Source organism: Notamacropus eugenii, chromosome 2 (genome assembly GCF_028372415.1).
Source record: "Notamacropus eugenii isolate mMacEug1 chromosome 2, mMacEug1.pri_v2, whole genome shotgun sequence".
Lineage (NCBI taxonomy): Eukaryota > Metazoa > Chordata > Mammalia > Diprotodontia > Macropodidae > Notamacropus > Notamacropus eugenii.
The window spans coordinates 103,437,590-103,445,881 of record NC_092873.1 but is presented as its reverse complement, the minus strand read 5'-3'; the positions used below and the strand labels follow the sequence as shown (position 1 = coordinate 103,445,881).

At 41.3% G+C, this 8,292-nt stretch overlaps 1 long non-coding RNA gene across 1 annotated transcript; it reads right to left on the bottom strand.

The window, feature by feature from the left end:
• Positions 1–1,814: 1,814 nt before the first annotated feature.
• LOC140526144 (uncharacterized) lies at positions 1,815–7,497 on the bottom strand. The gene is made up of 2 exons (XR_011974256.1): positions 7,414–7,497; positions 1,815–2,883 (listed from the first exon to the last, which is right to left on the bottom strand). It is a non-coding gene; the product is annotated as an uncharacterized lncRNA (long non-coding RNA).
• Positions 7,498–8,292: the final 795 nt, after the last annotated feature.

The window sequence follows — 8,292 nt, the reverse complement described above, 5'->3', positions numbered from 1 at the left end:
AAATTTTGTGGAAATGAATGCCAAAATACAAAAATAAATAAATAAAACTATAAAAAAAAAGTAATGTTTTGTCTAGCACATGCCAGTTATTGTGTTACGTACTTTACAATAATTACATATTTTGAGCCCATAACAATTATTATTTTTTCCCTTTACAAGTCAGGAAATGGGGCAAACTGAAATAAAATTACTTGCCATCACTTAGAAAGCTAATACATTTATGCAACAGCAGCAGAGAATTCTTTTTGGCAAGGCTTAGGGAATGTGGTTATGAGAGCTAATATGTTGACTTTCCCCTTCCCAAAAACTGCAGATGCTGCTAGAACTGGGACCACTAGTGGGTGCTGGGGCAGAGTGAGCAGAATGTACTGCATCTGGTTGAGAGTCCCAGGCTTTGCCTAGAGTGGTGGACTGCAGGGTGCACAGGGGCAGAGGGCCATTGGGGCCACTGCCGTTGAAGCCTCTACTGTGGGTGCTTCCCCCTTCCTTCCATCAGGGAGTGATTCAAATTTTGCCTACAATTCTCTAGCGTTCTCTTTTCTTAATATGATCTAAGGTAAGAGCAGTTAACAGGGAAAACATAAGCCTGCTTGCATTACCATTACTAATGTACACTCTTGACTCTGGGGGAGGGAGTGGGAAATGCTGAGTGATCAGGATTATGAGGAGGTGTTTCAGCAAGGGGTGAATTCCTGGAATTATCCCAAACTTAAAGAAGTTTTCTTTTTTTTTCCTTTTTTTCCCATTTTTTATTTGTTTATTTTTTATTTAACTTTTAACATTCATTTTCACAAAATTTTGGGTTCCACATTTTCTCCCCTTTTGTCCCCTCCCCCCACCCCAAATCACCGAGCATTCTAATTTCCCCTATCACCAATCTGCCCTCTCTTCTATCATCCCTCTCTGCCCTTGTTTCCATCTTCTCTTTTGTCCTGTAGGGCCAAATAACTTTCTATACCCCTGTACCTGTATTTCTTGTTTCCTAGTAGCAAGAACAGTGCTCGACAGCTGTTCCTAAAACTTTGAGTTCCAACTTCTCTTCCTCTCTCCCTCCCCACCCCTTCCCTTTGGAAGGCAAGCAATTCAATATACGCCATATCTGTGTAGTTTTGCAAATGACTACCATAATAGTTGTGTTGTATAAGACTAACTATATTTCCCTCCATCCTATCCTGTCCCCCATTACTTCTATTCTCTCTTTTGATCCTGTCCCTCCCCATGAGTGTTGACTCCAAATTGCACCCTCCTCCCCATGCCCTCCCTTCCATCATCCCCCCCACCCTGCTTATCCCCTTATCCCCCACTTTCCTGTATTGTAAGATAGGTTTTCATACCAAAATGAGTGTGCATTTTATTCCTTCCTTTAGTGGAATGTGATGAGAGTAAACTTCATGTTTTTCTCTCCCCTCCCCTCTTCATCCCTCCACTAAAAATTCTTTTGCTTGCCTCTTTTATGAGAGATAATTTGCCCCATTCCATTTCTCCCTTTCTCCTCCCAATATATTTCTCTCTCACTGCTTGATTTCATTTTTTTAAGATATGATCCCATCCTCTTCAATTCACTCTATGCACTCTGTCTCTATGTGTGTGTGCGTGTGAGTGTGTATGTGTGTGTGTGTGTGTGTGTGTGTGTGTGTGTGTGTGTGTGTGTGTGTGTGTGTAATCCCACCCAGTACCCAGATACTGAAAAGTTTCAAAAGTTGCTGCTATGGTTACGGCATAGCTTACTGAGAGGAGCAAGTCTTATGCCTGGCCAGCAGGCTGCTCATCCTCCTGTGGAGCTCGCAAGTAAGAGAATGAGGCGGGAGAGCAAGTCAGTGAAGCAACTCCGATTTATTCAAGCAAGCACTCTGATTATATAGTCTATGCCAGCTAGCCCAGTGAACCATGGTAACACACCTAAACAAACCCGAAACTATAGAAATGAACACAAGCTGGAACTATAGTGACAACACCAAACCAGGGGTGGGGCCGTCCCTTCCAGTGCCATCTTGTTCATCCTTCCCTGCTCCAGACTCAGTTTACCTGATGTCCATCAGTGTGGCATCCCAGATGGTGTGGCGGTCAGCGACCCTTACAACTCCCACTTTTTGTTTTAGACCTGATGACCTTCACTGGTTTGTACATCTCTCTCTCAGCTTGAACTGATTTTCAGTAAGCATCTTCATCGTATCTTTTACAGTTAGTAGGGCATATCTGAGACATGCTGGTATGAGACATATAACAATCAGGATAACAATACTTCTTGACAACAATGGACCTAGCCAATTAAACAATGAGGTGGAATGACCAAAAAGTTGCATCATGTCTGAAATAAAATTTTCAGGTTTTAACTTTTTTGTCCCTTGAGTATTTATATCCAATGCCAATTTTTCCAACAGTTTCATTTCACTCGAAACGTTGGTGAGTGTTAAACCATGTAACTGAGCTCTTATTTCTTCCCAATTAAATTCAATATCATTGCACAATTTGTTCATCATACAAAAATGACGATATCTGTAATCACATCTTAAAGCCAATTGTGTTTCTATGGCCTGCAGTTCATCCCCAATTGCTATTACATCATTTCTTAACATTAGAATGGCTTGATAGAATTCGTGATTCATCTTCAATTGTTCCCTAAATCCCACTGATACATTAATTGTACAAACACCAAGGATAGCCCTTCACCAGTCCCGTAAAGTTGAAATGTCTACTAATGTCCGAAGGCCCAAATACTGGTCCTCAGCCTGGCTCACTGTTAGAAGCAGTAAGATGTAGCTGACTAATTTCATGGCTCAGGCATTGTAGTTTCTTCTTCTTTCTCTGGCAGAATCCCTGTGATTTCTTCCTGGTGCTGTACGATCCTTGGTCTTTTCACTAGTACCCAAATCTCCTTGTCTCCTGTAAAGATACAAGCATAACCCTTGCCCCAAGTTGTTATGGTATGTGGTCCATGCCATTGCCTTTCCTGATCTCTCCACATGACTGTCTGTCCCGTAGCCACAGGCGTCCATTCCAATTTTTTCTTAAAATCATCTGGTGGTCTGCCTGATCTGACCATGTGTTTCATGGCAGGCGTAAGACCGTGCTCATCAAATTTTAAATAATTGATAGTGTAAAGTGCCAATTTTAATTGATCATGTGCCATGGACCTGGGTCCTGAAGCTCCTCCTTTTTGTTTTTGGACATATTGTTTTATGGTGCAGTTCTCACGTTCTACTATGGCTTGTCCTGTGGGGTTATAGGGGATTCCAGTCACATGAGAGATTCCGAATTCTGAGAGAAATTTTTGGAAGGCTGAAGCAGTATATGCTGTGCCATTATCAGTCTTTCATAGTCGTGCGACGCCATGGGCGGCAAAACATTGAAGCATATGACTACACATATCCGTAACTGCCTCTCCGGTGCGTAGAGTAGCCATGATGAAATCAGAGAAAGTGTCTATAGACACATGGACATATTTAAGCCTCCCAAATGAAGCTATGTGAGTCACATCCATTTGCCAGATATCATTAGGATGTGATCCCTTAGGATTGTACACTCTGCATGGCATCGGTGGCTGGAAAGGAATGCATGCTGTGCATGATTTTACAATCTTTTGGGCCTCTTTCTTAGTAAGTTTATATAAATGTCTTAATGATTTTGCTAATATATGAAACTTATTGTGAGCCTGCTGAGCTTCCTCAGTGGTTTCTAGGTATACACCTCCTGACACTACTCGACCCACAACCTCATTTCCTTCTGCTAGAGGCCCTGGTAGATTGGAGTGTGATCTTATATGTAAAATGTGCAAAGGGGAACATACGTCCTCTTATGGTGTTTTGGACTTCCACTAGCAACTGTCTAATTTCTAATTGAGTTGATATGCAGGCAGTCTCTAGGTCTGGTATAATTGTGGCTATATATCTACTGTCAGTAATGACATTAATAGGCTCATCAATTTCTAAAGCCTTCCAGACCGCAAATAGTTCGTTCTTTTGGGTGAATGAGAACGGAGTATCATATACCTGCAACCATTTATCTTGATATACATATGTGGCTCCTCTATTTAATTTTGTGGCATCAGTAAATACATTCTTTCCTATGACCAGAGTGTCATGGTGTTTCTCAGCCCATGTCCATGGTGTATCCTGATATATGCTTAGAGCCTTATTTATGTTCCCTGTTTTGAAGTTTTGATTAATAAAGACTTGCCATTCTGGGTATTCTGTACAGCATTTCTCTACTTGTTCTTTAGTGTATCTACAGTAGATGGCATCAGGATCTCTTCCTATCAGTTTCCTCACTCTCTGAATTGCCTTGTAAACCACTTGTGCAACTAGTACACAGTAAGGGACATAACAGCTATTGTGTACTCTCTTCAAATGTATCCACTCTAATAACCCTTCCTCTTGGTGAGGGCATCCTGTGGGGAGTTCCACAGTGAAAAGGATAGAGATATACATATTTTCTGTTGGTATATATCTCCTGGTGCTAGCCTCTACGATTTTTGTTTGAATTTTGGAGATGCATTCCAACACTTGAGGAGTCCATTCTCATTGTGAATTTAAGTCAGGATCTCCTTTCAGCATGTCATACAATGGGTGTAATTCACCTGTAGGTATTCCTAATTGTGGTCTGATCCACTGAAGCTCTCCTATCACCTTTTGCATATGATTGAGAGTCTTGATTTTAGACACATCTATTACGGGTGATTTAATATGGATTTGATGTTCTAATATGGTGTGTCCTAAATAATGTATAGGCAGGTCTTTCTGTATCTTATCAGATGCTATTTTTAAGCCCTGTTTGAGGAATTTTCTCTCTGTCATTTGTAATGTCATTTCTAAAATTTCAATGTTATCATGAATTCCTAAGATATCATCCATATAATGGAGTATCAACACCTGGGGAAATCTCTTCCTGACTGGGTGTAATGTCTTGTCTACATACCACTGACAAATTGTGGGACTGTTTTTCATTCCTTGGGGTAGTACCTTCCATTGGTAACGATGGTATGGCTCCTGTAGATTGACATTGGGACAGAGAATGCAAACCTTTCCCTATCCTCAGTATGAACAGGAATACTGTAAAAACAATCTTTGATGTCAATCACCCAAAGTTTATAACTGCTGGGAATTACATTGGGTGATGGCAAACCTAGCTGCAAAACACCCATCAGCTGCATGATGTCATTGATCTTTCTCAAATCAGTCAACATTCTGTATTTTCCAGATTTCTTTTTTTATGACAAATACAGGAGAGTTTCAAGGACTAAAGATTCCTCAATGTGTCCTAACTCTAACTGTTCTTGTACTAGGTCTTTCAGTTTCAGCCTTAAGCTTAGCAATACATTCCTTCAGGGTTCTATTCATCCTTTCTACCTGGTCTGAATTCTGGGGTCCAAGTACATGTACTCAAGAACCCCACCCTGCCTCCCTTTAAAGCAGATGGGACCAAACATATTTTGGGATAAGGGATGAAGGTCTCGGCTTCTGAAACTGCTTCCTACTGAGACTGGACGTAGAGCTGACCCTGCCTCACAGGGTCCCAACATTGGAGGGGTTAGATCTTTAACCAGTATGAGGAACTTGACGATTCAGAGGGTGTTAGGTGATATTACAATTCTTGAGAAAGAGGTGTCTCTCCACCTGGTGGAGGGAGGCAACTTACAAAAACTGAAGCACAATTTTTATACCTTAACACAGAAAATCCAACTTAATTGCTTATGTGGCTTTACAAAAGAGTGGAGATTTGAGTAACTTTTGGGTACCTTCCAAGTTTCACCTACAGCCCACAGCACTTTCACAAAGAAAGCTGGTAGCTGGTAAGGGGGGAAAACCAACCACCCGTCCACAAGCCCTGGATACCTGAAACTCAGGTATCTAAGGAGAGAGACCTTATGGAAAAGAAATTTTATTTAGCCACTATGCAAGTACTCTAACAAACCAAATTCTTAGGCATAACTGAATTCCTAAATATAAAACATCTTTGACTCTGTTTGAATTCAGATAGGAGTGAAATTTTCCCATGGAGTTGAAATAAGCAGTGCAGATTAACAGGACTCACATACATAAGATATTTCATTTAAGATCCTTCTCTCTCAAATTTAAAACTTGTCCTGATATAAAAGCCAGTTGTTACAACTTTTGAGCAAGTCACATCATTATTTATGAATTATACAAGCCAAACAATTTTCTTAGGACTGATGACCATGTCCACATGAAAGGAGCATTGGCAGTTTTACAAAATAAAAGGAATTGGCATGGATCCCATGCCTGCCAACCCCAGACATATAGGAGCACTGTTCTGAATGGGCAGAACCAGTCTAAATAAATTATTACTCCATTCATTTCTTTCCACATATAGTAATCCATTAACAATTTTAGGTTTAGCATTAAAACAGCAGCTTTTGAGCTGTAACTCTTAAACAGGCAAAGGTGAAAATACTTGGTTTTCTAAATAACATAATTTTTCCAACATCTTTTAGTTTCAACAAAATTGAGATTACAAATTGCTTTCTCTAACATCATTTCTGGATTATAGAGTAAAATAAAAATCTTGATGGTTCTAACTTTTACTCAAGAAAATTTCACATCTGTGGCCACTCCTTAAAAATGTTTTTGAAAGAAAAAGTTGTGAAACTGCAAGTGGAAGTGAGGGAGACTCTGGAACAAAGTCCAGCGGCGCCAAGTCTCCTCCTTTTCACCTGGGAGTTTCAAAACCTTATCTCTGAGGTATCTTTTCTCTTTCTTCAGTAGGTTTCTCAATTTTTCAGTTAGATCTTTAACACTGTCCTGCAAATTCTGCACCATCTGTCTGTTCTTCCATCTATCTTCTAAATTTAGATATATGAGTGCTGGTTGCCTTTCTGGGCTATTGTCCCTTGTACTACTCTCTGACTCTGATGGGGCTGTCTGTGAGGATGTGATGAATGTTCTCATTTGCACTGCCTTGCCACCATCTTCTATGAACACATTCTTCAGCAGGTTGCATAGAAAGAATGTGTACTGACCCTGACTCAACTTTTGTGAGCTTTGCCCCATTTCAATCTTACTCACGGTTACACCTCATCCCACCAAGATGAATTGTGGACGTCTTCTCCTGTTTCGCTTCTTGGATCCGCTTTCCGGGAGGACTCGGTGAGGCAAACAGGCTACCGTCTCCTGTCGCTCTCAGGTATCGGCCTTTGACCCTGTCCTGATAGCTCCTGTACACTGTCTAGGCTTCTGGAGAGCCTGACTCACTGGGGGGGGACTGAGGGACCTGATTCCCTCAGCTGAGATTCCTGAGGGACCTAATTTCCCTCGGCTGAGTTTCTTAAGGGACCTAATCTCCCTTGGGTGAGTTTCTTAAGGGATCTAATTTCCTTTGGCTGAGCTTCCTGATCCTTCCCCCCTGCTTGTGGTCCCACATTGGGCCCCAAGTTGCTATGGTTATGGCATAGCTTACCGAGAGGAGCAAGTCTTATGCCTGGCCAGCAGGCTGCTCATCCTCCTGTGGAGCTCGCAAGTAAGAGAATGAGGCAGGAGAGCAGGTCAGTGAAGCAACTCTGATTTATTCAAGCAAGCACTCTAATTATATAGTCTCTGCCAGCTAGCCCAGTGAACCATGGTAACACACCTAAACAAACCCGAAACTATAGAAATGAACACAAGCTAGAACTATAGTGACAACAACAAACCAGGGGTGGGGCCGTCGCTTCCAGCACCATCTTGTTCACCCTTCCCTGCTCTGGACTCAGTTTACCTGATGTCCTTCAGTGTGGGATCCCAGATGGTGTGGTGGTCAGCGCCCCTTGCAAGTTACAAATATTGTCTTTCCATGTAGGAATATAAAGTTCTACTTTAGTAAGGCCCTTATGACTTCTCTTTGCTGTTTACCTCTTCATGCTTCTCTTCATTCTTGTGCTTGAAAGCTAAATTTTCTTTTCAGCTCTGGTCTTTTCATCAAGAATGCTTGAAAGTCCTCTATTTCACTGAAAGACCAGTTTTTCCTCTGAAGTATTATACTCAGTTTTGCTGGGTGGGTGATTCTTAGTCCTAGTTCCTTTGACTTCTGGAATATCCTATTCGACGCCCTAACATTCCTTAATGTAGAAGCTGCTAGATCTTCTGTTATCCTGATTGTATTTCCACAACTCTTGAATTGTTTCTTTCTAGCTGCTTGCAATATTTTCTCCTTGACCTGGCAACTCTGGAATTTGGCCACAATGTTCCTAGGACTTTCTTTTTTTGGATCTCTTTCAGGTGGTGATCGGTGGATTCCTTGAATACTTATTTTGCCCTCTGGTTCTAGAATCTCAGGGCAGTTTTCCTTGATAATTTCATG